Consider the following 26,974-nt stretch of genomic DNA (forward strand, 5'->3'; position numbering starts at 1 on the left):
GATTGCTTTGGGTAGTGTAGTCATTTACACAATGTTGATTCTTCCAATCCAAGAACATGGTATATCTCTCCATCTGTTTATATCATCTTTAATTTCTTTCATCAGTGTCTTACAGTTTTCTGCATACAGGTTTTTTGTCTCCTTAGGTAGGTTTATTCCTAGGTATTTTATTCTTTTTGTTGCAGTGGTAAATGGGAGTGTTTCCTTAATTTCTCTTTCAGATTTTTAGTAATTAGTGTATAGGAATGCAAGAGATTTCTGTGCATTACTTTTGTATCCTACTACTTTACCAAATTCATTGATTAGCTCTAGTAGTTTTCTGGTAGCATCTTTAGGATTCTCTATGTAGAGTATCATGTCATCTGCAAACAGTGACAGCTTAACTTTTTCTTTTCTGATTTGGATCCCTTTTCTTCTCTGATTGCTGTGGCTACAGCTTCCAAAACTATGTTGAATAATAGTGGTGAGAGTGGACAACCTTGTCTTGTTCCTGATCTTAGTGGAAATGGTGTCAGTTTTTCACCACTGAGAATGATGTTGGCTGTGGGTTTGTCATATATGGCCATTATTATGTTGAGGTAAAGTTCCCTCTATGCCTACTTTCTAGAGGGTTTTTATCATAAATGGGTGTTGAATTTTGTCAAAAGCTTTCTCTGCATCTATTGAGATGATCATATGGTTTTTCTCCAATTTGTTAATACTGTTTATCACATTGATTGATTTGTGTATATTGAAGAATCCTTGCATTCCTGGGATAAACCCCACTTGATCATGGTGTATGATCCTTTTAATGTGCTGTTGGATTCTGTTTGCTAGTATTTTGTTGACGATTTTTACATCTATGTTCATCAGTGAGATTGGCCTGTAGTTTTCTTTCTTTGTGACATCTTTGTCTGGTTTTGGTATCAGGGTGATGGTGGCCTTGTAGAATGAGTTTGGGAGTGTTCCTTCCTCTGCTATATTTTGGAAGAGTTTGAGAAGGATAGATGTTAGCTCTTCTCTAAACGTTTGATAGAATTCGCCTGTGAAGCCATGTGGTCCTGGGCTTTTGTTTGTTGGAAGATTTTTAATCACAGTTTCAATTTCAGTGCTTGTGATTGGTCTGTTCATATTTTCTGTTTCTTCCTGATTCAGTTTCAGAAAGTTGTGCTTTTCTAAGAATGTGTCCATTTCTTCCAGGTTCTCATTTTATTGGCATAGAGTTGCTTGTAGTAAGATCTCATGATCCTTTGTATTTCTGCAGTGTCAGTTGTTACTTCTCCTTTTTCATTTCTAATTCTGTTGATTTGAGTCTTCTCCCATTTTTTCTTGATGAGTCTGGCTAATGGTTTATCAATTTTGTTTATCTTCTCAAAGATCCAGCTTTTAGTTTTATTAATCTTTGCTATTGTTTCCTTCATTTCTTTTTCATTTATTTCTGATCTGCTCTTTATGATTTCTTTCCTCTGCTAACTTTGGGGTTTTTTTGTTCTTCTTTCTCTAATTGCTTTAGTTGTAAGGTTAGGTTATTTATTTGAGATGTTTCTTGTTTCTTGAGGAAGGATTATATTGCTATAAACTTCCCTCTTAGAACTGCTTTTGCTGCATCCCATAGGTTTTGGGTCATCATGTTTTCATTGTCGTTTGTTTCTAGGTATTTTTTGACTTCCTCTTTGATTTCTTCAGTGATCTCTTGGTTATTTAGTAGTGTATTGTTTAGCCTCCATGTGTTTGTATTTTTTACAAATTTTTTCCTGTAATTGATATGCAGTCTCATAGCATTGTGGTCAGAGAAGATACTTGATATGATTTCAATTTTCTTAAATTTATTGAGGCTTGATTTGTGACCCAAGATGTGATCTATCGTGGAGAATGTTCCATGAGCACTTGAGAAGAAAGTGTATTCTGCTGTTTTGGGGTGGAATGTCCTGTAAATATCAATTAAGTCCATCTTGTTTAATGTATCATTTAAAGCTTGTGTTTCCGTATTTATTTTCATTTTGGATGATCTGTTCATTGGTGAAAGTGGGGTGTTAACGTCCCCTACTAGGATTGGGTTACTGTCTATTTCCCGTTTTTTGGCTGTTAGCATTTACCTTATGTATTGAGGTGCTCCTATGTTGGGTGCATAAATATTTACCATCTTATATCTTTTTCTTGGATTGCTCCCTTGATCATTATGTAGTGTCCTTCTTTGTCTCTTCTAATAGTCTTTATTTTAAAGTCTATTTTGTCTGATATGAGAATTGCTACTCCAGCTTTGTTTTGATTGCCACTTGCATGGAATATCTTTTTCCATCCCCTCAGTTTCAGTCCGTATGTATCCCTAGGTCTGAAGTGGGTGTCTTGTTGACAGCATATATACGGGTCTTGTTTGTATCCATTCAGCCAGTCTGTGTCTTTTGGTTGTTGGATTTAATCCATTTACATTTAAGGTAGTTATCGATATGTATGTTCCTGTTACCATGTTCTTAATTGTTTTGGGTTATTGTAGTTCTTTTCCTTGTCTTGTGTTTCCTGCCTAGAGAAGTTCCTTTAGCATTTGTTGTAAAGGTGGTTTCGTGGTGCTGAATTCTCTTGGCTTTTACTTGTCTGTAAAGGTTTTAATTTCTGTGCCAAATCTGAAGGAGATCCTTGCTGGGTAGAGTAATCTTGGTTGTTGGTTTTTCCCTTTCATCACTTTAACTATGTGCTGCCATTCCTTTCTGGCTTGCAGAGTTTCTGCTGAAAGATCAGCTGTTAACCCTATGGGGATTTCCTTGTATGTTATTTGTTGTTTTTCCCTTGCTGCTTTTAATATGTTTTCTTTGTATTTCATTTTTGATAGTTTGATTAATATGTGTCTTGGTGTGTTTCTCCTTGGATTTATCCTGTATGGGATTCTCTGAGCTTCCTGGACTTGATTAACTATTTCCTTTCCCATATTAAGGAAGTTTGCAACTGTGAGCTCTTCAAATATTTTCTCTGTCCTTTTCTTTTTCTCTTCTTCTTCTAAGACTCCTATAATTCGAATGTTGGTATGTTTAATGTTGTCCCAGAGGTCTCTGAGACTGTCCTCAATTCTTCTCATTCCTTTTTCTTTATTCTGCTCTGCGGTAGTTATTTCCACTGTGTTATCTTCCAGGTCACTTATCCGTTCTTCTGCCTCAGTTATTCTGCTATTGATTCCTTCTAGCGAATGTTTAATTTCATTTTGTGTTGTTCATCATTTTTTGTATGCTCTTTAGTTCCTCTACGTCTTTGTTAAACGTTTCTTGTACTTTCTCCATTTTGTTTCCACGATTTTGGATCATCTTTACTATCATTACTCTGAATTCTTTTTCAGGTAGACTGCCTATTTCCTCTTCATTTGTTTGGTCTGGTGGGTTTTTGTCTTGCTCCTTCATCTGCTGCGTAGTTCTCTGTCTTCTCATTTTGCTTAACTTACTGTGTTTGGGGTCTCCTTTTCGCAGGCTGCAGGATCATAGTTCCTGTTGTTTTTGGTGTCTGCCCCCAGTGGCTGATACTGGTTCAGTGGGTTGTGTAGGCTTCCTGGTGGAGGGGACTCGTTCTTGTGTTCTGGTGGGTGAGGCTGGATCTTCTCTTGCTGGTCGGGTGGACCACGTCCGGTGGTGTGTTTTGAGCTATCTGTGACCTTATTATGATTTTAGCAGCCTCTCTGCTAATGGGTGGGGTTGTGTTCCTGTCTTGCTAGTTGTTTGGCATAGGATGTCCAGCACTGTATCTTGCTGGTTGTTGAGTGGAGCTGGGTCTTGGCATTGAAATGGAGATCTCTGGGTGATTTTTGCCGTTTGATATTACGTGGAGCTGGGAGGTCTCTGGTGGACCAATGTCCTGAATTGGGCTCTCCTACCTTAGAGGCACAGGCCTGACATCTGGCCGGAGCACCAAGACCCTGTCAGCCACATGGCTCAGAGGAAAAGGGAGAAAAAAGAAAGAAAGAAAGAAAAACATAAAGATATTAAAATAAAAAAATATTAAAAATTAAAAAGTAATTTAAAAAAAGAAAAAAAGGAAAGAAAGAAGAGAGCAACCAAACCAAAAAAGAAGTCCACCAATGATAGCAAGCACTAAAAACTGTACAAAGAAAAAAAAAATGGACAGACAGGACCCTAGGACAAATGGTAAAAGCAAAGCTTTACAGTCAAAATCACACAAAGAAGCATACACATACACACTCACAGAAAGAGAAAAAGGAAACAAACAAACAAACAAATATATATATATATATAAAAGGTAGAGAACAATACAAATCTACCAATGATAATAATCTCTAAATACTAAACTAAGATAAACATAAAACCAGGATCAAATTTGATGTAGAAAGCAAACCCCAAGTCTACAGTTGCTCCCAAAGTCCACCGCCTGAATTTTAGTATGAATTGTTGTCAATTCATGTATTCCACAGATTCAGGGTACATCAAGTTGATTGTGGAGATTTAATCCGCTGCTCCTGAGGCTGCTGGGAGAAATTTCCCTTTCTCTTCTTTGTTCGCACAACTCCCGGGGTTCAGCTTTGGATTGGCCCCACCTCTGCATGTAGGTTGCCTGAGGGTGTCTGTTTTTCCGCTCAGACAGGATGGGGTTAAAGGAGTAGTTGATTAAGGAGCTCTGGCTCACTCAGGCCAGGGGGAAGGATGGGTACGGAATGCAGGGCGAGCCTGCGGCGGCAGAGGCCAGCGTGACATTGCACCAGCCTGAGGTGCACCACGTGTTCTCCCGCGTAAGTTGTCCCTGGATCACGCGACCCTGGCAGTGGCGGGCTGCACAGCCTCCCGGGAGGGGAGGTGTGGATAGTGACCTGTGCTTGCACACAGGCTTCTTGGTGGCTGCAGCAGCAGCCTTAGCGTCTCATGCCCGTCTCTGGGGTCGGTGCTGGTAGCCGCTGGAGCTCCTTTAGGCGGTGCTCTGAATCCCCTCTCCTCGCACCCTGAAACAGTGGTCTCTTGCCTCTTAGGCAGGTCCAGACTTTTACCCGGACTCCCTCCCGGCTAGCTGTGGCGCACTAGCCCCCTTCAGGCTGTGTTCACACAGCCAACCCCAGTCCTCTCCCTGGGATCTGACCTTCGAAGCCCTAGCCTCAGCTCCCAGCCCCCACCTGTCCCAGTGGGTGAGCAGACAAGCCTCTCAGGCTGGTGAGTGCTGGTCGGCACCGATCCTCTGTGTGGGTATTTCTCTGCTTTGCCCTCTGCACCCCTGTAGCTGCGCTCTCCTCCGTGGCTCTGAAGCTTCCTCCCACCACCACCCCCCATCTCTGCCAGTGAAGGGGCTTCCTAGTGTGTGGAAACTTTTCCTCCTTCACAGCTCCCTCCCAGAGGCACAGGTCCCCTCCCTATTCTTTTGTTTCTGTTTTTTCTTTTTTCTTTTGCCCTACCCAGCTACCTGGGGAGTTTCTTGCCTTTTGGGAAGTCTGAGGTCTTCTACCAGCGTTCAGTAGGTGTTCTGTAGGAGTTGTTCCACATGTAGATGTATTTCTGATGTATTTGTGGGGAGGAAGGTGATCTCCACGTCTTACTCCTCTGCCATCTTGAAGGTCTCTCCTATACAACTGTTTCTGAACAGTGGAATCCCCTTTTCATGGCATTAGGAAATTTTAAGATAATCATTTCTCCACTTGAAAAATTAATTTACATATATGAAAGGTACTCATTCAGTAATTATCAGTTTGTTTTTTAACCCCCCAAAATTTTGCATCATGAATGATTCTAATTTTCAAAGCTGCTTCATAACAAAGGTTCTTATTTGTTATGCTCAGTCATCATCGTATCCAATAACCTTTGGTTTACGCCCATATAAAATAGCCTTTAAAACTCTGATGTGTACCTGACTCTGCTGACCATAGGCCTCAGATTCTATATCAATCAAATGGGGATACTAGTAGTATCCCCTCAAAGGTCTTTGAAGAACATTAAATGAAGTAATTCATGTACCTTGTGCCTAGTAATTGCTCAATAAATGTAAGCTATTATGTTATCACTATTATTACTATTTTTCCAGTCCCCAAAAGAAGATCAGTTAACTCAAGCTAAGCAGTATTTTATTTCCAAATGAATGTTTTTTATTCAACTTTTATTCAGTATCTAAACTGTTATACATTTTACAAAATGAGAAAATGTGGGCTTCCCTGGTGGCGCAGTGGTTGAGAGTCCGCCTGCCGATGCAGGGGACACGGGTTCGTGCCCTGGTCCGGGAGGATCCCACATGCCGCGGAGCAGCTGGGCCCGTGAGCCATGGCCGCTGGCCCTGTGCGTCTGGAGCCTGTGCTCTGCAACGGGAGAGGCCACAGCAGTGAGAGGCCTGCGTACCGCCAAAAAAAAAAAAAAAACTAGTAAATAGCTTTAACTCATCACAAAGATTGCTGTTACCATGGGAGATTTTTTGTGTTCTTTCTTTCCTTTTTTATGAATTTTTTTGGAGTATAGTTGCTTTACAATGTTGTGTTAGTTTCTGCTGTACAGCAAAGTGAATCAGCTATACATATACGTATATCCCCTCTTTTTTGGATTTCCTTCCCATTTAGGTCACCACAGAGCATTGAGTAGAGTTCCCTGTGCTATACAGTAGGTTCTCATTAGTTATCTATTTTAGTGTTGTTTCTTTTTAAATTGAGACTTCTAAATGGAGACTTTAGGAGAAAAAGACCTTTCTGTCCTGTTTGGATCTTTTATCTTAGAAAAGAGCAGCCCATTGGTCTCTTACCAGAATTTCACATTTTCGTTGGATTGAATTATGTCAGTATCATAATATTCTACTTAAACCAGAGGTACAGTGCTTCTGATGCCTTTTCTCTCAAGTGCATTTAATCCCAGAGCAGATTAGTGCGAACCCTGGGTATGTGGCCTCAAGTAACACAAAGAAAGGCTAGGAATGTCTGTACATTCTTACAAATGCATGAGGTTTTTCATTGTACATTATAACATATACATATTTGTCTTAGTAGAAAAATTAATTTATATTGCTTACCACTGAGGGAAAATGTGAGATGCTGTTGTTCAGTTATTTTTAAAAATTGGGTTGGTAAAAGAGTACTAATGCTGCATAATAATATGTTCTAGGTCCAGACAGCTTCTCCTTCTTTCCTGATGTTATAATATTTTGAAAACATAAACTCATACAAATAAGTGTTGGGGCATTGTATGTGGGAAGATGCCCAGAATTTTGCCAAAGAAGTGGTTTCATGCTGTATTTTCAGGCTCCTGAAAATTTCCCTAAGTATTTCTTCCTCTGAGAGACCAAGTTACTCCTATAGTATGATGGACCCAAAGCGTTTTTGATTTCAGTAATGAGAAAAACTAGTGTTCTTTGTTTTGGCCATTAATATAAATAAACTGTCTCAAAGACATATAGTTCCTGGGGTCTGTGCTCTTCATATAAGTCAAAGTTTTTTATTGCAGCAGTCAGTTCTGCCTTGCAGTGGTGGGTTGAGGGATTTCAGCCATGAAAAAAAACCTTTCCCAAGGAAGTCAACTTGTGAATATCAAAATAATTCAATGTATCCAGGTCTTTACCCTTTATTTTGAGAACAGTTGCTCCTCCATTAAGAAAAACAATTCAATAGTCAGTTTAAGAACATTAGCTGAGATCTAGTCTTTCCTCCAGCAACAGCCAGTATTCAACGAGGTAATAGAGCAAGCTTTTGGATGCACTTTTTATTACAATGTGTCTAAAAAGTTTAGTAGTCAGACACTGTCCTTCTTTCCTTTTAAGGTGTGTTCTGTGTTGAAGCTACAGCAGTTCTGAGTGCACTCACCAGCCTCCATCCAGGCTGTCATTCTCAATTTTAGCCACTGTCTGTACGTTTTCAGAGATGTGAGCACCATTATGATTATGAGTGGAATGGAATGGAATTATCATACCTTACTAAAAATTACTTCATCAGATATTTCACAGCTAAACATTTTGCACATTAACAAGCCTTTACAACGATATGATAAACAGAAGCAGCAAAGACCATAAGTGGACTAATAGTTAATACTTCTCAACTGTCTGGAAAGTTTCTTAGATGCTCCTTTACTAGTCTCTGTTGAGTAGTTTAAAATGTGTTATTTGGTTGTAGTATTGATTTTTTTAGCCTATCTCTTTTTGATCCAAACCAGAAAAATTCATGTATACATATCAGGGCTTCACCAGATGTTCTCTTGACTGAACTTTATCTCCTAAGGTGTTTCTGAAACTAACCCTGAACAAAACTACAAGCAACTTAGGGCTTCACTAACTGTGTTTTCCAGTGGATTGTTCCAAATCCCAACTTTTCTCTTACATTGAAAAAGGTCCTAGTGGTTTTCCTTCAAAAGTTTGCATAATTTATTAATAAATATCATTGCAGGAAACTTTTTTCATGCAGCTAATGCTCAGATTTTTTTCCCACCATAATAAAAAAAGTCAGGTTTAGGTTCATTTGTATATCTACGATGGTAAACTCTTTCTTTGATGTAGACTCTTTCTATGTAGAATGCATTTTTAAAAATTGACATTTACATATAAATGCATCCTATGCATTTTAGACAGATTGTGACCAGTTTGCTCTAAGTTGGGTTTGAGGTAATCCTATTATTATTGTTGTTGTTTTGCTATTGTTATCATTACTTGTTGTCAGTTTTATAGTGAGGAAATTTCAAAACTTGGCCTGATTTCAAATTATTTTGAATTTTGCCTATTATTGTCCACATTTTTGATGGTTTAAAGTTTATATTTCAAACTTCCACTTTTTAACAAATGGTTACCATTCCTAGCAGTATGCTGACTCCCGTTTGGGAAGGATCATACTTGAGTTAAACTCATAGTCACAAATAAATTAACACTAAAAATTGTGTGTACCTGGAAAATATACCAGAGAAAATGAAATACTTAGGAAGCAAAGGGAAAGTACAAGAGTAGCCTTTTGGGTGGTTGAATACAGCAGTGTCAGATGCTTGTATTTACAGAAGGAAATGGAAGAAAGTTCATCATCTTACAGAATACTGTGTTAATATTTAATATTTAGAAAAGTGTAATAGCATCCAAGAAAAACTGAAAATAATATGCTTATTATCCCATAGTGTTTTTATATAAGCCTACCGACCTAGATTTTTACCCATTGCACTATCTGTAATAAGCATTATGGGATAATATTAATGTCCTTACATTCTTCTTTGATATGCATGAGAATATTTTTAAATTTAAATGTTTTATATCCAGAGCAGTTCCAGACATTACCCGAAAAAACAATCAAACTTCACGTGGTGAAGAGAAATAGGAATATGTTCCTGGGAAACTGATAGATGTAGACTTTAAAAACAGCTTTGAGTGAGGCAACATAATATGTTCCACAAACATATTTTGTGGAAAATAATCTTGCACGATTTTGAAACTAGGACAAGCCTCCTGCCACACAGGAGTCAAGGACCACCATGGGGTCAAATGCCAAGAGGATGAACTTGCATATTTCAGATGCTTCATATTTTGCTTTTGATATTCTGAGCCGCTGGAGTCAGATACAGTTCTTCTTGGGTTGATAAACTGTGTTAGGAGACTTCAAGTTCAAGAAGGAATTTTTAACCCTTCTCCATTTAAAAATGAATGGCTTCTATGGCTAAGGGCTAATACAGTTCCTATGATACTTGGGGGAAAATTTGAGGAAGGAAACAACTCCTTTTCACATTTGTGCGATTTTATACAGTATGTGCAGCATGCCCTGTTAGTACAGAGAGGCTACCTGCAGAGGATTCTGGGTGATACTTCCTGCAGCAAATGCCCTAGTTTATGCCCAATGAGACATGTAAAATGTTTAGAAAACAATGAATCTTACAATCCCACATAACTGTTTGCTTGGTATTTACTGAGTTCAAGCCTGCGTTTAGATGGTAATAAGGAATCAGTCCTCAGTGAACATTTAATGTGAAAAGAGATAAAGACAAATCAAAAACCTTCCTATCCTGTCGTTTTGATCTCTTTTTGAAAGAAGACATTCTGACCTCAGCGAGGAAACATCAGCTTGGAATGAATACCTGTTTGATTTGGCCGATGTGAATAACTATTCTTTCTGAGGCTCCAAGAAGTAAAAACATGGGACAGCCACTGAAATACACCTCAGAGTCATTCCTCCATTGTACAGATGGGGAAACTGAGGTCTGGAGGTGTCTAATGACCTTCTTGGGTCAAAGGGCGGGTGAGGGTTGGAATGGAGAGTCAAAATAAATACGTGGACTCCTCTCATCATCCCATCTCCTCCTGGTCAAGTCCAGTTGGAAGTCAAAGGGCAAGGACTCCCTCCTGAGACACAGAGCAGGTCAAAGAAAGGCGGAGAATGGGTCAAGGAAGGCAGACAGAGAATGACACATTGATCACATCCATAATGAAGAACGTCCTTATGAATGCTGATTCAGCTCATTCAGTAAATCACAGTATCTTACTCATCACAACAGCATCTGCATACATTTGAAGCGGCGCCTATGCACATGTGTGAGACTTACTATTTACACAATCTGCTGACAATACTTGGTGCAGTTTCTGTCTTCAGGCTCCCCTCACAGTTACACCAGGACCTTCCAGGGATCTGTGGTCTTCTGCATAAAGAAACAAAGAGAACACTTCCGGTGGGCAAATCCCCAGCTGGTGGAGGTTTCTATTTATTAGTACTGCTTTTTGAAAATGGGAGATGGGTCCTTCCTTGCCTCACGCCCCATACCGTTCCTCCTGAATAGAATAGTAGCTCTGCTTCTATTAGATTAAGATAGATACCAAGGCTGTGCCTTTGTGGGTTCCCTCTTAAGGTCCAATTTTCAAAGGAGCTAGTTAGGCAACTGTTAAGTAAGTATGGAGGACATTAAGTGGACCAATCAGTAATCTAATTATTATGGATAGAGTGTAGAGTTCTAAACTGCCTGATATTGCCTTAGCCTGACACCTTCTCAGCTCTTGTTTGGGGCTCATCGTTCATCACAGGACATGGCTTTGGCTTCCTCCTGACAGGGGAGAAATGACTGGAATTCACTTTCCTATTTTCCTAGCTGGATGATCCCTCCCTGATGAATAATCCAGAATGAAGTGATGGTGCCAGAGCATTGGGGGAGCACCCACACATATTGAACACCTCCTCACCCACCTTTTCCTAAAGCAGATATGCGTCAAACGCCAAAGAATTTTTACCAGTTCTTTCTTTCCCGCAATAGATGGGATAGGGAGGAGGGTGTTGGAAGTTTTGCTCTGGATCAAACTGCCTCGGTCCCTGTACCACGTCCTCTTGGTAGTACTGATGGTGCAAGCTGTCGGTGACGGTGACCATGTGGTCTGTAACCTTAGGGGCAGGTGCTGGTTCATCATGTCCTCTGTTCCTGGCTGAGTAGCTTCCAAGCTGGCTCTCATGGAGATTGTGAGCTGCCTAATGTCCTTTAAATATATTTTCTGTTTAATCCAGCTAGGGTGGATTTGGTGTTTGCAATAGCACAATAGAGCACTTTTAAAATCCATGAATGATGCTGTCATTGGAAATTTTATTCTAAATCCCAGCTTTCATTTGTATGTCGTTTAGATTTTCTTCCCTTTTGTCCTATTAGTGTCTCTTTGGGACCTCCACAACTATCCACTTACTAGGTTACTTTTAAAAATGAGCTTGTTTACAATAACATCCAACACTTGGATAAGTTCTTTGCTTCCAGGAAGCTGAATGCATGGTAATTAGATTTATTTCAGGCTTTGATTACTAAGAAGAGCAGAGATACATCATTCACTAGTACTTAATTTAAAAAATATTTTGATTGTATAGATATCTCTTTTGGTCATAATATATAAATTAGTTACCTTTGAATCTTGTTTATAAGCCATGAAACACTTAATTGCATAAAAAGCTGTTGATTACAAATAAGTAGCCTTGTCATCACGTGTTACAGGTGGCAGGAAGGTTTGTCTCTACTGCCAATTCCAATTAAGTTACTTTTAACATGTATAATCACACCCTAATTGATCTATCTTGAAAATCTGGTTTCCTTTCTTTTTCCTTTTTTAAATTAACTTTTATTTATGAACATATGCATATAATTTAAAAATCAGATAGCCCTTAAAGGCTTATAATGAAAAACAGTATTCCCCCCAAATCCTATCCATTCCCCAGAGGCAACTGTCTTCAACTTCTTGAGCTGTTTCTTTTGGCATTTACCTCCATTTTTCTAGACATGTGAGTTATCCATTTTGAATATTCCTTCTTGACTTCTCGTAAGGTAACTGGATTTAGCATTCTTAAACCAATCACTCCCAGCCTTACTACTGCCCCCTCTCCCCACCTCCCCCCGCTCCCCCCTCCTCCAGCCTTCCCCGTGTAGTTGTAGCTGAACTTTTAAATGGTCATTGTTCATATAATTATGACCACGGAAATACTGTTCACTACAGTTCTTTCATACGTTACCATTATTTCTTTCTAAATAGTTCAATACATCTGTATTTGTCAGAATTCTCCAGAGAAACAGAAGCAATAGGATGTATGTATGTATGTATATATGTATATATTTACTTATTTATTTGTTATAAGGAATTGGTTCACATGCTTTTTGGAAGCTGGCAAGTCCCAAGATCTGCAGTTGGCAAGCTGGAGACCCAGAAGAGCCAATGGTGTAGTTCCAGTCTGAAAGGCAATAGGCTTGAGGCCCAAGAAAAGCTGATATTTCCAGGGAAGAATTCTTTAATCTCCTGCCTGGGGAGGTGGACGTGTGACTGGTGTTCTGCGAGTCCCTCATCCCTCGCTTCTCTTCTCCACCATGTCTGCTTCCTGAGTCTGCAGCCCCTCCTCAGTTTCTCCCGAGAATAAACCTCTTGCCTGCTCAGAGCGGGAGATGGAGAATACAAAGTGGTCTGGCCTCATAAAGTCACAGTAATGCTGGTTTTTTTCATTTCCCTGATGCCCGTCTTTCATGGAACTTATGCCTCCAAGGCCTGAGCTGCTGGGGTTGTCAAGCTGGTTGGCTTTGATCTCAGCAGATCCTTCACGGCGGATTCTGAGTTTAAAACGTGTACTCTATTACCAACTTTGCTGAAACCTTTGATTTGCTGATGTCTTCTTTCTGTTGCCTTTATCCTTGCGGGTTACAGTATTTTTAATTGCTTTACTGACACTTTAGTAGGGTTTTGGGAGGGAGAGGAAGTGAAGGCTGATAGTCACTCCTCCATGTTTAACTGGATGTGAAAATCTTGGCTTTCTCTTCAGGCCTGAGAAGTGCCCGTGGAGCCCAGGTCCTCCCAGTGGCTGCCTGGGGACTGCGTGGGGGATTCTGGGGCCACCATGCATCCTGGGGTGGGGGCATTTGCAGCCCCTGTGCTGAGTGTTTGCCATCCCCATTTTAGATGTTTGTCCTCCTACCCTTTGCATTTCTTCCTATTTATCCTGCCTTAGTCCTTGCCCTCTTCTAGCTTCTCCTGTGCACATTTATGTTCTGCTGCTACTGCTGCTTACATTTTCAACAAGCCTTTCACACCTCTGTGAGCTAAATGCTCTCAGGTTAGGCTTTCTTTCTCCCGGCCTGAGCCTGCTCTGCTGTGGTAAGTGGGGAGCTGCCGTTTCTTTTGTCTTCTTGTCTGTCCCGAGTGACGTTTTACAAAGAATGCCTGTTAATCTCTGTCTAGTTCAGTTACCAGGAGCCAACTAGTCAGTGACACAAGCAGTTTCCTCCAAGAAGTCAGATTCCTCTTAGAGCTAATAAAGCAAAGAAAATGTGGCCTAAGCAAGCCGAGTTGAAGGGATCCCTTCTCACCTTCGCCTCCGCCACATCAACGTTCCTGTCTGATTGTCTGATCTCATAGGCTGAGAGCTCAGAATCCACTGAGATGGGTTCAGTTCAGGAGGTACCAGGGTTTACATTTTTCCTTCTCAGAAAGCATCTTGGCCTAAATGTTCCCCATCCTGCCACAGGCTTCCCGTCTCTCCCTAAGTGTCAAAGCTGCCATGACCATCTCGGTCCCTTACTATTCTTGGTCTGCAATGTCTATATTCACATCAGGGCTCTATGATTATCCATAATGTAAACGGCTGGCCCCAAAACGTATGGCCTGAGTTTATCCAAGGCCCAAACAATTACTAAACATTCCTTTTAGATAGAAGACAGATTTCTTTCCCTTGGCAAAGATTTTCTACTGAGATATATTACAGGATGTTTTACATTCTCTTGGTCTTGTAATAACACCACACCCAATCCAGTATTGATGCATTGGTGGCCACTCGGAAGGTTGTTATTTTTTAAATATATTTTGTTCTCAGTCTGGGGCTGTCATATCTGTAAAGAAATACAAGCCTGTTTCCCCCTTTCCAGAGTTTTATGACACCTGGTGACTTGGATTAAGTCAGGATAAGACCAAGATCGGGGTGGGTTTGTGATGCCTGCATCAGAGAACTTGAAAGGGCCTGTGAGTGCCCTATAGGCTGGAAGGGATGCTCTAGTTGTGGCGTTTAGATAAGCAGATTGGGCTGGACATCTGTGGTTTCAGTTAGGCGGGAAGGAAATCATCTGGAGTCATCTCTTGCCTGGATTATTCAGTGTCTTCCCTACTGGGGTCACGGTGATCCTGGGAGCGTGATGTTATCAGCTCCGTTTACAGATGGATGAACACGATGAGACTCAGGGAGGTGGGATGACCTGCCCAGGGTCACCGTTAACTCTCAGGGCCAGGATTTGAACTCAGGCCTCCTGACTCCAAGTCTATGCCCTCCAGCTGCTTCCTGAGCCCCTTTCCTGGATCATTCAAGCAAAACAAGCCAGCTTCCTGCTCTTTGAGGGGGAAAAGGGTTTAGTGGGGACTGAATCATTAAAGTTGTATGTTCCCTTTGGTTCATTTCACCAGGTCATCCCCAGCTCTCTGTTTCCTTTTCCGTCGTCACAGATCAGAGGCATTCTGACTCTGTATAAATTCACTTTGTGACACTGGGTGAATCATTTCCCTCTCTGGGTTTCAGTTTCCATCGTAAGATAAGTATATTGGAATTCAGTGGTTCTCACACCTGCTGGTGCTTCAAAGTCATCCAGAGAGTTTTTTTTGTTTTTTTAAGAAACAGCTCTATTAAGGCATATTTTATGTATCATAAAATGTAAAATTTACCTATTTCAAGTGTAAAAATTCAATGAGTTTTAGTAAATTTACCCGATTGTGCAACCATCACCATAAATCAGTCTTAGAACATAGAATATATGCACTTTCTATCTCTGCAGACTTATCTTTTCTGAACATTTCATATGAATAGAATCATGCAGCTTGTGGTCTCTTGCACTTGACTTCTTTCACTTAACATGTCTTTGCGGTTCATTAATGTATTATGTATCAACAGTTTGTTCCTTTTTGTTGTTCAATAGTATTCCGTTGTCCAGATATACCACATTTAGTCTATCTGTTCATCAGTTTAGGGACACTTGGTCCAGGTGTTGGACTTAGCAGGTAGTGAATAATGCTGCTAAGAACATTCATGTAGAAGTTGTTGTGGGAATGTATGTTTTCATTTTTCTTGGGTACATACCTAGAAGTGGAATTGCTGGGTCGTACGGTAATTCTGTGTTTAACTTTTTAGAAAATTGCCAAATTGTTTTCTAAAGTGACTGTTCCATTTTACATTCCCGTCAACAATGTATAAGGGTTCCCCTGGGGAGTTTTTTTAAAAATTCTAATTTCTGGGCCTAACTCCCCAGGGGTCTGGAGTGGAGCCCAGGAATTTGCATTTAACAAGCTTCCCAGGTGATCCAGATACATCTGCTCAGTGGTTGTGTGTTTGGACCCACTAAGACCAGGTGGTCTCCAAAGCCTCCCTGAGGCCAGTTGTTTCTATTAGCTTGTGCCTCTAGGGCAAGATGCGTATTCCTGCCAACTATTTCTTGGTGTTTGTCTTTGGATCAGAGAAGCAGTTATGCAGGGCGGGGTTGAGGGAGTTGGCCAAGTCGTATTCATAAATCCGTGCAGCACCTGTCTTCATTATCCTCAACACGGGCCAAGGCTTTGTGTCCCTGGCTTCATAGACATAAAATTTTATCACAGCTTTTTATATGTTATCACACTGTAAAAGTACCATAAAATCAAAGGTCCAGTGTTCAGTGCCTCTGAAAGCATCCTCTTTCTTGAAGTTATAATCTTGGTTGCTGCCGTTTTAGTAACTTATTGAGAAGCTTCATCCCAACCTTGCCATTTATTAACTGTGACTGGTTTCTTAATGGCTCTGAGCCTCTGTTTCCTTGTCTGCAGAACGGGACTAATAATATTAACATCATGGAGTCTCTTGTGAGGATTAAGTGAGATAATATGAAATGTAACTAGGATGGGCCTTCGTCCTCTTTCTTGCCCTGTGCCCTGTTTCATTATTATACATATTTTCATGTGCTTGTTGGCCACTTGTATATCTCCCATTATTTCTTTAAAATTTTATTTTACTGTAGTCAAAACACAACATGAGATCTACCCTCTTAACAAAATTTTAAGTGTACAATATACTATTGTTAATTACAAAGACAGTGTTGTACAGCAGATCTCTAGGACTTATTCATCTTGCATAATTGAGACTTTATGCCCATTGATTAGTAACTCCCCATTTCCACTGCCCCAGCCCCTGGAAACCACCATTCTACTCTCTGATTCTATGAGTTTGACTAGTTTAGGTACCTCATATAAGCACAAACACTCAGTATTTGTCCTTTTATGACTGGCTTATCTCACTTAGCATAATGTCCTCAACGTTCATCCATGTTACCACATATTTCAGGATTTCCTTCTTTTTTTTAAAAGACTGAGTACGATTCCATGATTTACCACATTTTCTTTGTCCGTTCGTCCATCAATGGACATTTAGGTTGTTTCTACATTTTGGCTATTGTGACTGGTGCTCCAAGAACATGGAATTGCCAATATCTTTTCAAGATCCTGATTTCGGTTCTTTTGAATACATTCCTAGAAGTAAGATTGCTGGATCATTGCTGGTCGTTCTATTTTAATTTTTGTAGAATCTCCCTATTGTTTTCCATAGCGGCTACACTATTTTGCATTCACTCCAACAGCATACAAGGGTTCCAGTTTCTTCACATTCTTGCCAACATTTGTTGTCTTTTGGGTTTTTTTGAAAATACCTATTCTAATTTTGTAATAACCTGTAAGGGAAAATAATCTGGAAAAAAATAGATATATATGTCTAACTGAATCACTTTGCTGTACACCTGAAACTAACACAACATTGTAAATCAATTATACTTCAATACATTTTATTTATTTATTTATTTATTTATTTTTGGCTGTGTTGGGTCTTCGTTGCTGCGTCTGGGCTTTCTCTAGTTGTGGTGAGCAGGGGCTACTCTTCGTTGCGGTGCATGGGCTTCTTATTGCAGTGGCTTCTCTTGTTGTGGAGCATGGGCTCTAGGCACGTGGGCTTCAGTAGTTGTGGCACACGCGCTCAGTAGTTGTGGCTCGTGGGCTCTAGAGTGCAGGCTCAGTAGTTGTGGCGCATGGGCTTAGTTGCTCTGCAGCATGTGGGATCTTCTTGGATCAGGTCTCGAACCCATGTCTCCTGCATTGGCAGGTGGATTCTTAACCACTGCACCACCAGGGAAGTCCAAATACTTCAATAAAATTTAAAAAAAAAAAAAGAAAAAATGACTATTCTAACAGCTGTGAAGTGATATCTCATGTGGTTTTGATTGCATTTCCCTGATGATTAGTGGTATTGAGCATATTTTCATGTACCTGTTGGCTATCTGTATTGTCTTCTTTGTAGAAGTGTCAATTCATGTCTTTAGCCCATTTTTAAATTGGGTTATTAGGTTTTTTGCTATTGAGTTGTAAGAATTTCTTATATACTTTGGAAAGCGGTCCCTTATGTGATACAAGATTAGTGAATATGTTTCTCCCATTCTGTAGGTTGCCTTTTCACTCTTTTGTTTCCATTGCTGTACATAAGCTTTTTCATTTGATGTAGTCCCACTCTATTTTTGCTTTCATTGTCTATGCTTTTGATATCATATCCATGAAGTCATTGCCAGGACCAATGTCATGAAGCTTTCCTCCTGTTTTCTTCTAGGAGTTTTATAGTTTCAGTTCTTCCATTTAACTTTTTAATTCACTTTGAGTTGATGTTTGTGTATGGTGTAAGATTAGGGTCCAATTTCATTTTTTTGAACGTGGATATTCAGTTTTCCTAATACTGTTGAAGAGACTATCTTTTCCCTACTATGTATTTTTGGCACCTTGTTGAAGATAAGTTGACTATATATGTGTGGTTTGATTTCCAGGTTCTCTATTTTGTTCCTTTAGTCTATATGTCTATTTTTAAGCCTGTATCCTACTATTTTGATTACAGTAGCTTTGTAATATATTTTGAAATCAGGAGTGTGATGCCTCCAGTTTGTTCTTTCTCAAAACCATTTTGGCTGTTGAGGTCTTTTGTGGTTTCATATGAATTTTAGTACTTTAAAAAAATTCCTGTAAAAAATGCCATTGGGATTTTCATAGGGATTGCATTGAATCTGTAGATTTCTTAGGGTAGTGTGGACATTTTAACGATATTAAGTGTTCTAACCCATGAACACAGAATTTCTCTCCATTTGTTTTCTTTAATTTATTTCATGAATGTTTTATAGTTTTCAGTGTATAAGTCTTTCACTTCCTTAGTTAAGTTTATTCCTAAGTATTTTATTAATTTCTTTATTTACTGTGTGCTTGTAAATGAGATTGTTTTCCAATTTCCTTTTCAGGTAGTTCATTGTTAGTGTATGGAAATACAACTGATTTTTGTATATTGATTTTGTATCTTGAAATTTTATAAAATTTATTTATTAGTTCTAACAGTATTTTGTGGGATCTTTAGGGTTTTCCATATGTAAGATCATGTCATTTGCTAACAGAGACAATTTTACTTCTTCCTTTCCAGCTAGGATGCTTTTTTATTTCTTTTTCTTGTCTATTTGCTCTGGCTAGGACTTCTAGCACTATGTTGAATAGAAGTGGTGAGAGTGAGCATCCTTACCTTGTTCCTGATCTTAGAGGAAAAGCTTTCAGTTTTTTTTACCATTGAGTATGGTATTGGCTGTGCACTTTCCAAACATGGCCTTTATTATGTTGAGGTGAGTTCCTTCTATTACTAGTTTGTTAAGAGTTTTTATCATGAAAGGATGTTGAATTTTGTCAAATGTTTTTTCTGCATCTATTGAGATGGACATGTGATTTTTATCCTTCATTTTGTTAATGTGGTATATCACATTATTTGATTATCATATATTGAACCATCCTTGCATCCCAAGGATAAATCTCACTTGGTCATGGTGTATGATCCTTTTAATGCTGCTACTATTTGGTGAGGATTTTTGCATCTATATTCATCAGAGTTGTTGGCCTGTAATTTTCTATTCTTATAGTATCTTTTTCCAGATTTCAGGGTAATGTTGGCCTCATAAAATATTTGGACATGTTCTTTTCTCTTCAGGTTGTTGGAAGAGTTTGAGAAGGATTAGTGTTAATTCTTCCTTAAATGTTTGGTAGAATTCACCAGTGAAGCCATCTGGTCCTGGGCTTTTCTTTGTTGGAAGGTTTTTGATTCTGATTCAATCTCCTTGCTAGTTATAGGTCTACTAGGACTTTCTATTTCCTCATGACTCAATCTTGATTTATGATTTTGGTGTCATATCTAGGAATCCATTGCCAAATCCAGGCACATAAAGATTTACCCCTATGTTTTCTTTTAAGCGTTTTATAGTTTTGCTCTTAAATTTCAGGTCTTTGATCCATTTTGAATTAATTTTTATATATAGTGTGAGGTAGAGGTCAAACTTCATTCTCTTGTGTATGGCTATTCAGTTGTCCAAGCATCATTTGTTCAGTCAGTCTATTCTTTCCTCTGAATGATCTTGGTACTCTTGTCCAAAAATCAATTGACAGTAGATTCATAAAGGTTTATTTTTGGACTCTCAATTTTAGTCCATTGATCTATATGTCAATAATACCACACTGTCTTTGTTATCGTAGCTTTGTAGTAAGTTTTAAAATTGGGAAGTTTGGACTTCCCTGGTGGCGCAGTGGTTGAGAGTCCACCTACCGATGCAGGGGACACGGGTTCGTGCCCCGGTCCGGGAAGATCCCACATGCCGCGGAGCGGCTGGGCCCGTGAGCCATGGCCGCTGAGCCTGCGCGTCTGGAGCCTGTGCTCCGCAACGGGAGAGGCCACCACAGTGAGAGGCCCATGTACCGCAAAAAATAAATAAATAAATAAATAAAATAAAATAAAATTGGGAAGTTTGAGTGCTCCAATTTTGTTCTGTTTCAAGACCCTCTTCCGTTATTAACTGGCCTTCCTACTGTTCTGCAGTACCCACTTAAAACACATTCATTATTTTGCTACTGGACCAGGGTATCAGCTAAGTATAAGTATACTGTAAAATCACCTATACATGTCTGGCCTCACTGTTTTTTTTTTCACTTGATGAGGCTTCATTTCTTCTCTTCTAGGCTTACCTAGATATTCCCTCCTTCAGCGTGGCTAGCACTCTCTCTATCTTCAATCTGGAGTTTTATGGCTAATTTCTCTTTAAGCCCCTGGTCCAATGCTGACCTTTTATTTTAATCCCCTCCATGATTGGAGAAGCAGAATTTTTGTTGTTGGGTCCCCAGGATGCCCTTCAGGCCTCAGCTCTGCTCTTGTGACCATCCAGCTCAGCTCAGGAGCCCTCTTGGTGTGTCTGAGACCCAGCTTGGCAGCTTCTACCTTCCTCACCTGCCCTGATATAGGTGCTCTTTGCCCAGAGTGGGCACCTCTGCATCAGATCTCAATGAGCCTCTTGGGTTTTATTATAATAGGGATTGTCGTTTTTACTGTCATCGCTCTTGCACCCTCCCATTTCATCAGCATATCGTCTCCCCCAAAGAGATTGGGTGTCTTGTCCCAGTTGGGAAGAGTTAAAACCCAGGATAGAACACTTGTCTCTTGATGTCAAGTCCAGTGACACTGCCTTCTTCCTAGGTGGCTGTGTTTTCTGTCTGTCTCTTGAGAAGAGCATGGATATTGAATTCAGACAAATGTAGATTTGATTCTAGCTCAGGCCCTTGCTATAATGGTGTGAAGTTGGGCACACTTCTTAAACCCTTTGAGCCTCAAATTATTCATCTGTGAAGTGGGGATAGCAGTTCTGACTTTACAGAATTAGTACTCAGATCAAATGAAATAAGGAATGAAAACCACCTAGCACAGTACCTGACACAGGTGCTGGATATCTTTCGAAGCCTCCAGTGTCGTTTACAATGATGCTTCCCATTGTGTGCAGTTTCCAGATTCCCACAGATTATTGCATTCCTTCTCAGATGGCTTTCAACTTGGGGACCACCCGGTCTGGTGCCAGACATCTCCATTGTCCCTTCCTTCTGCACCAGCCTGGTGCTCTCAGATTCTGCCCTGGCTTTTGTGAGTCTCTGGTCTGAGTTGTACTTCATCCTGCTGAGCTGGACAGCGCAATTGAGAAACACAGAGCAGAATGGTAATTAAAAAGAGGAGAGCTAGAGTTGGGTGACTTTTATGGAACTGTTTGAAATGTTTTACCATATTTTGAGGTTTTTAAAACTTAGGTCATCTTGTAGTTTTTGTTTTCAAATGCTTGGCTTCTTGATAGGGGCAAGCTAAGCATTGTGGATGCTTTGATATTCTTCAAATATTTGGTCCACTATTTAGAGAAGCTGTGCAGGGTGATGGGGAGAAGGAGGACCACTGGGGCAGCAGCTCCTTTGTTGTCCTGGGCATTTCACCTCTGGCCCCAAACTTGCATGCATCACTGAGCAAAATAAAAACAATGTGCTTAACAGGAATCACCTACCTGAGAAAGCATTTTGGTGACCGCCTACTGTCACTCAAGCATACATACCCCTTACGGTTGTCATGACTACCACAGGCCCCTTCATCAGAGGACTTTCAACCATTTACAGAGCCCTCTTTGAAAGGAGTTCTGGCAAATCCTATTTTCTTTCTCTAGGTAGGTTTTCCTTGTATTTTGGCATCTTGGCAGTTTCCCTGCTGGCCTGCCCCTTAATCTGGAACTGGAAGAGACCCTGACCTCTTAGAAAGCAAGTTCTGAAAAACACTGTAGCTGAGGACCCTGGGTAGGGGTGGGGGAATTGTATAGTAAGAGAAAATTGCTGAGCGTACATGCTCTCTAGACCCAGAAAGCCCTAAACTAATGGTCAACTCTCATACTACTAGGGATAAGGAATGGAATTTTCATAAATGTGACTTTTGAAGGTTATTAAAAAACCTGTGTGGAATATATTCTTACACTGCCTCCGTCTGGAACATCCTCATAAATTAGCATCCCTATTGTAAAATGAGGGCCGAGCTTTCATATAAAGAACAGTTTTCTATCTACAGATGTGTTCCCTCCAAATACCTAAAAACAACTTTTTCTCAAATATTATTTTTTTACACTGTCCTCAAGGATTCACTGCTCCTGCATGTTTTTTTGTTTTTTTGTGTTTTTTTCAAAAACTACCTGAGTTAACAGAAGGTCATAAACAGTACCTTTAACTGGGAATCAGAGGAGCATCTCTCCAAGATAAGGACCTTTGTCTAGAAGAGGCTTTCAGAGCTGCACAGGGATGGCTGGAAACTTGGGATGGTTTGATTAATGCTGATTATTAGGGATTGGTTTAGTTGTTATTTCTGGACCAGGTGCTGTATTCATAGAAGTTTCTTATCACTTTTCCTACTAAATCGCTCAGTCCTATCCTAGGCAGAGTTCGACTTTTAAACCCCAAACACTTATCAATTTGCCAAAATTATCCATGAAGATACTAATCTAAGAGTTTAAAAGTACCAGTAAATATCTAGAGAGTATAATGTGTTCTTTTTGATTGCTTTGTCTGCTTTAAACTCTTCATGTAATGTCTGGCAGTAGAACAGTATATGAGAACTTAAGTTTCAAATTAAGAAATTACAAGCTACATAATAAAATAAACAGATTGTGTTGGCAAGTTCTAAGGGAGCATCAAAGTGCCTTGATAAACATCTTCTTCCCAAAGAACCAACTCCCAGCTTCTGAAACCACAGCCAGAGGACTCTTTTGCTCTGAGATTTTACCATTGTCCAAAACAATATCTGTTTAATTGGAAAAAACCCTTTTAGGACATAAGAATTTGCTAAAGGAGAAGATAAAATCTGGACAGTGCTTGTTTTACTTAAAATAATCTGTGCCTTTCCTGCAAGAAAAGGGAAACTTCTCTACCCGAAGGGCATTTTCCTCTAATTACCCAAAACTTGCTTCATTAAAGGTTGGGAGTTTTTGTTGTTTTTGTTTGTACATTCTTAAACAGAAATAAGGACCGAAGGCAAAAGAGAAAAAAATCAGCTCTGATTCCATCACTCAGAAATAACTATTAATTTGTTCTATATGTTATTTAGCTTTTTAACAAAAACTGAGATCATACTATACATAATATTGCTTAGCCTGTCTTTCTGCACTTAAAAATGTATTGTAAACAGCTTTTTAGGCCAACAAGGAGAGGCTTAGATCATGATTTTTAGTGGCTTCAAGTATCCTATGTAATGGATGGATCATAATATATTTTATTAACCACCTATTGATTGCTATCTAAGTTGTTTGTAGGATACTACTATTTGAAACAATGCTTTAGTAAACATCTTTGAACACATACCTTTGTGTATTGGGGATAATCATTCTTTTCCATCTTTTCTGTTCTAAAAAAAATGGTATCTCTTAAATTCTTTCTGAGTACTTTTCCAGGTCTTCTGGCTATTTATATTTCTACTTTTATGAATTGTTTCTTGATGTTTTTTGCTAATGACAACTTCTCTTTAGATTTCTAGAAAACTTTTATTTGCCCTCATTTATAGGGGATAAAGAAAAGCCTGGTTCTCCTTGGACTCTTTTACCTGGCTCTGAACTCTAGACCAGAGGTTCCTAAACATGATGGAACACTGGAATCAATTTCCTGGGGATCCTTAAAAACTATTGGAGCCTGGTTCCCAATTCCAGACATAGATTTAGTTGGGATGGGGTGGGACCACTGCCCTAGCCTAGATCAATCATCAAGCTTGCTTCCATAGTTATATATTTCCTTCCAGTTTGTCCCGTATATATATTTATTTCACTCAGAGCATCTGTACATCTTTTATTCTGCATTTTAAAAAGTTTCATATTACATCACAAGCAGTTTTCCAGACTCCTTCTTTATTTAATAACCATCATTTTAGGCCCACACAATACTATTTTGAGTTAATTGACAATAACCTATTTTAAATGTATCCTACAAAGAGCATTTCAGTTGATTTTGCTAAAGAAGCCCCTGAGTATAATGGATGCAAACACTGACTCTGGTTTTAGACTGTCTGGATTTGACTTATTAACTCTATGACTGTATGACCTTGAGCAAGGTGCTTAACTTCTCTTGACCTCAGTTTCCCCATCTATAAATGGGGATGATAAAATAGTACCTACTGCATATGATTGTTGTGATGGTTAAATGAGTGACTGTATATAAGTCATTTAGACAATATTTGTCTGTTAGTAAGTAATCAGTAAGGGCCATAAAACATCTCTGAGAATAGCTCTTACAGCACATTATAAGATATGATATATATTTTTTTAATTTTATATTTTTTATATTTATATTTTATAAGATATATTTTTAAGCTGTCTATTATATCCTACTAATATGATTCCATTATAACTCCATTGTAATATGTGTTCCTATCCAGAAGGCCTGATTCCCCTCTATTTACTCTGCTTTTTTCCAAGATTCTCTTTGCTGTCCTGGGCTGTCCTTTTTCCAGATGAACATTAGAGTGATTCTTGTGCTTTCTTTTGAGAAGTACTTTAGTATCTTTTTTATAATGATTTTCTCTGGGGTATCTGAAGATCTTCTCCAGTAATTTGAGTTTCAAGTTATAACTCCGAGTTTCTAACTTGAGTGTGTGCATCAAGGTAGTTGAACTTGTGTTCTGCTTGGATACTTGCCAGGTAACTATCCTCTCTTCTACTAGCCAGTGGAACTTGTTGGGAAGGAAGGAAACGTCACTCAGTCTTTTCAGTACGTGACATTAGAAAGATGGGGTGCTTTTCGATTCCTCCTGCCAGAGGATCTCGTTGGGGTCTGACTTCAGCTGCTTGATGCCCATGCTGGTGCCACAGCCAACTACAGGACTTTTTTTTTTTTTTTTTTTTTTGCGGTACGCGGGCCCCTCTCTGTTGTGGCCTCTCCCGTTGCGGAGCACAGGCTCCGGATGCGCAGGCTCAGCGGCCATGGCTCATGGGCCCAGCCGCTCTGCGGCATGTGGGATCCTCCCAGACCGGGGCACGAACCGGTGTCCCCTGCATCGGCAGGCGGACTCTCAACCACTGCGCCACCAGGGAAGCCCCTAGGACATTTTGCTTTTGTGCTCAGACAAGGACTAGAGGGTCTCTCTGGGAGAGCAAGGTTAGGGTTGGTTTATTTGGGGACATATTTCTGAAGACCGAGGTTTAAAGTAGTAGGTTCAAACCCGGAACATCTTTCTGCACCGTAAGAGGTGAGCTGCCAAGTATTGCTGTCGGAGTCTCCTTTCCCTGGCAGGGCTTTCAGTCCTTGTTTGGTGAGATTTCATGGGCCTGGGGCTACACAGAGATTCTCTTCCCCAGGTTGGAGAGAACACCAGAAGTGGCAGAGGGTGAGGGCTGGCAGAGCAGACCTGAGATCCAAATAGAGAAGCCAAACTCTGGTGACCCCAAGAGGGAAGGCCAGTAGGTCACCAGAACCACAGGGGCCGCAAACAGGCACTGCAGCCAGAACACACGGCTGGGAAGGCCATAGTCAGGGAGATGAGAAGAGCAGGGCCAGCAGATCCCATCCGACAGAGAGGCTCTGGTCTGCTCCAGAGAGCGGGTCCCATCTCTGGCATGGTGCACACCACCTGCAAAAGGGCCTGCTCACATCCTAGATCCAAGTGGGGTGGTTTGGGGGTGTCCATGGGGAGTAAGTAAGGCAGCAGGTAATGAAGATTTGGGGCTCCTACCCACACTTAGCCCAGTGGACACATCCCTTTGGGCCAGCAGCACGTCTGCGTGGCTGCTGCAGAGGGGCATGTCATGATGTCAGTCACTTCCCCTCGTCTGGGGAGATAGGACCCGTTTTCACTCCTTGCAGCGCGTGGCCCCCCAAGCTCTATGCCTTCTGGCTTCTCATTCGGCCCTTCTCCCACCACCACTCTGCAGGGTGCAGGGGCTCAGGGGGCCTGCCCGTCCCTGTGAAGCCTTGGTTTGGCCCCTAGAAGTGGCAGCCTGCGACCAGAGAACACCACATGCAGCTCTAGGTCTCCCAGCTTCTGACGTAACGTCTGCATCTGTGCATTGCGTGCCTCTCAAAACCCTTCGCCACTCTCATTCCAAAACTCCCTCGCCCAGGAGGAGACTCTGATGGGCCATGTCTGGGAGAAACCCCAGAATCTGTGTTTATAAAAGCTCCCCACGTGATTCTGGCAGTCAGTACATCTAGCTTCGGGTACCCACACGTTCCCTGTGCCAGCTGGGATGGTGGCCAAACCTCCAGGCAAGGCCCACATAGATTCCAATTAGGGAGCCGTAGGGCAGGAAGTGGGCAGTCAGCATGGGCTGAGTTCTTAGAGATCTCTGGCAGAGGCTGACGTCTGCTCTGGCTGAAGAGGCAATGGGGAGACAAATGATAAATGGGCTCTAAAGTTGTAAAGGATAATGTGATATGTGTTTGCTTATAAATGTGGACCTCACACAAGCCACTTCTGTGAGTAAAGCAGTACATTTGAGATGAGGTTTCTGCTTATTTGTTTTTGATTTTGTAGGAAGAACCAAGGTGGTGGGCCTGATAGAAATTGGTAGTGGGTCTCAAATGTGTCGCCTCTTCCAGAATCTTCCCTTTCAGGTTTTCCCATATTACTAATTATACCCCTTCTCTGGAGTCTTGCATTTAGTGACGTTCGTCTGGGTGATACTTCCTCCTAACTGGGTGCTGTGCTGGCCTTTGGGAGTCCTTGAGGAGGACGTTTTACTGGTGTTCTAGGTTAGTCCTA

At 40.5% G+C, this 26,974-nt stretch overlaps 1 protein-coding gene across 2 annotated transcripts in view; it reads left to right on the top strand.

Moving 5' to 3' along the window:
- Window positions 1–26,974, top strand: part of THSD4 (thrombospondin type 1 domain containing 4) — a 571,321-nt gene that overhangs the window by 144,745 nt on the left and 399,602 nt on the right. The gene's annotated exons all lie outside the window — the stretch shown is intronic.

This window comes from Tursiops truncatus, chromosome 2 (genome assembly GCF_011762595.2).
Source record: "Tursiops truncatus isolate mTurTru1 chromosome 2, mTurTru1.mat.Y, whole genome shotgun sequence".
NCBI classification, from domain to species: domain Eukaryota; kingdom Metazoa; phylum Chordata; class Mammalia; order Artiodactyla; family Delphinidae; genus Tursiops; species Tursiops truncatus.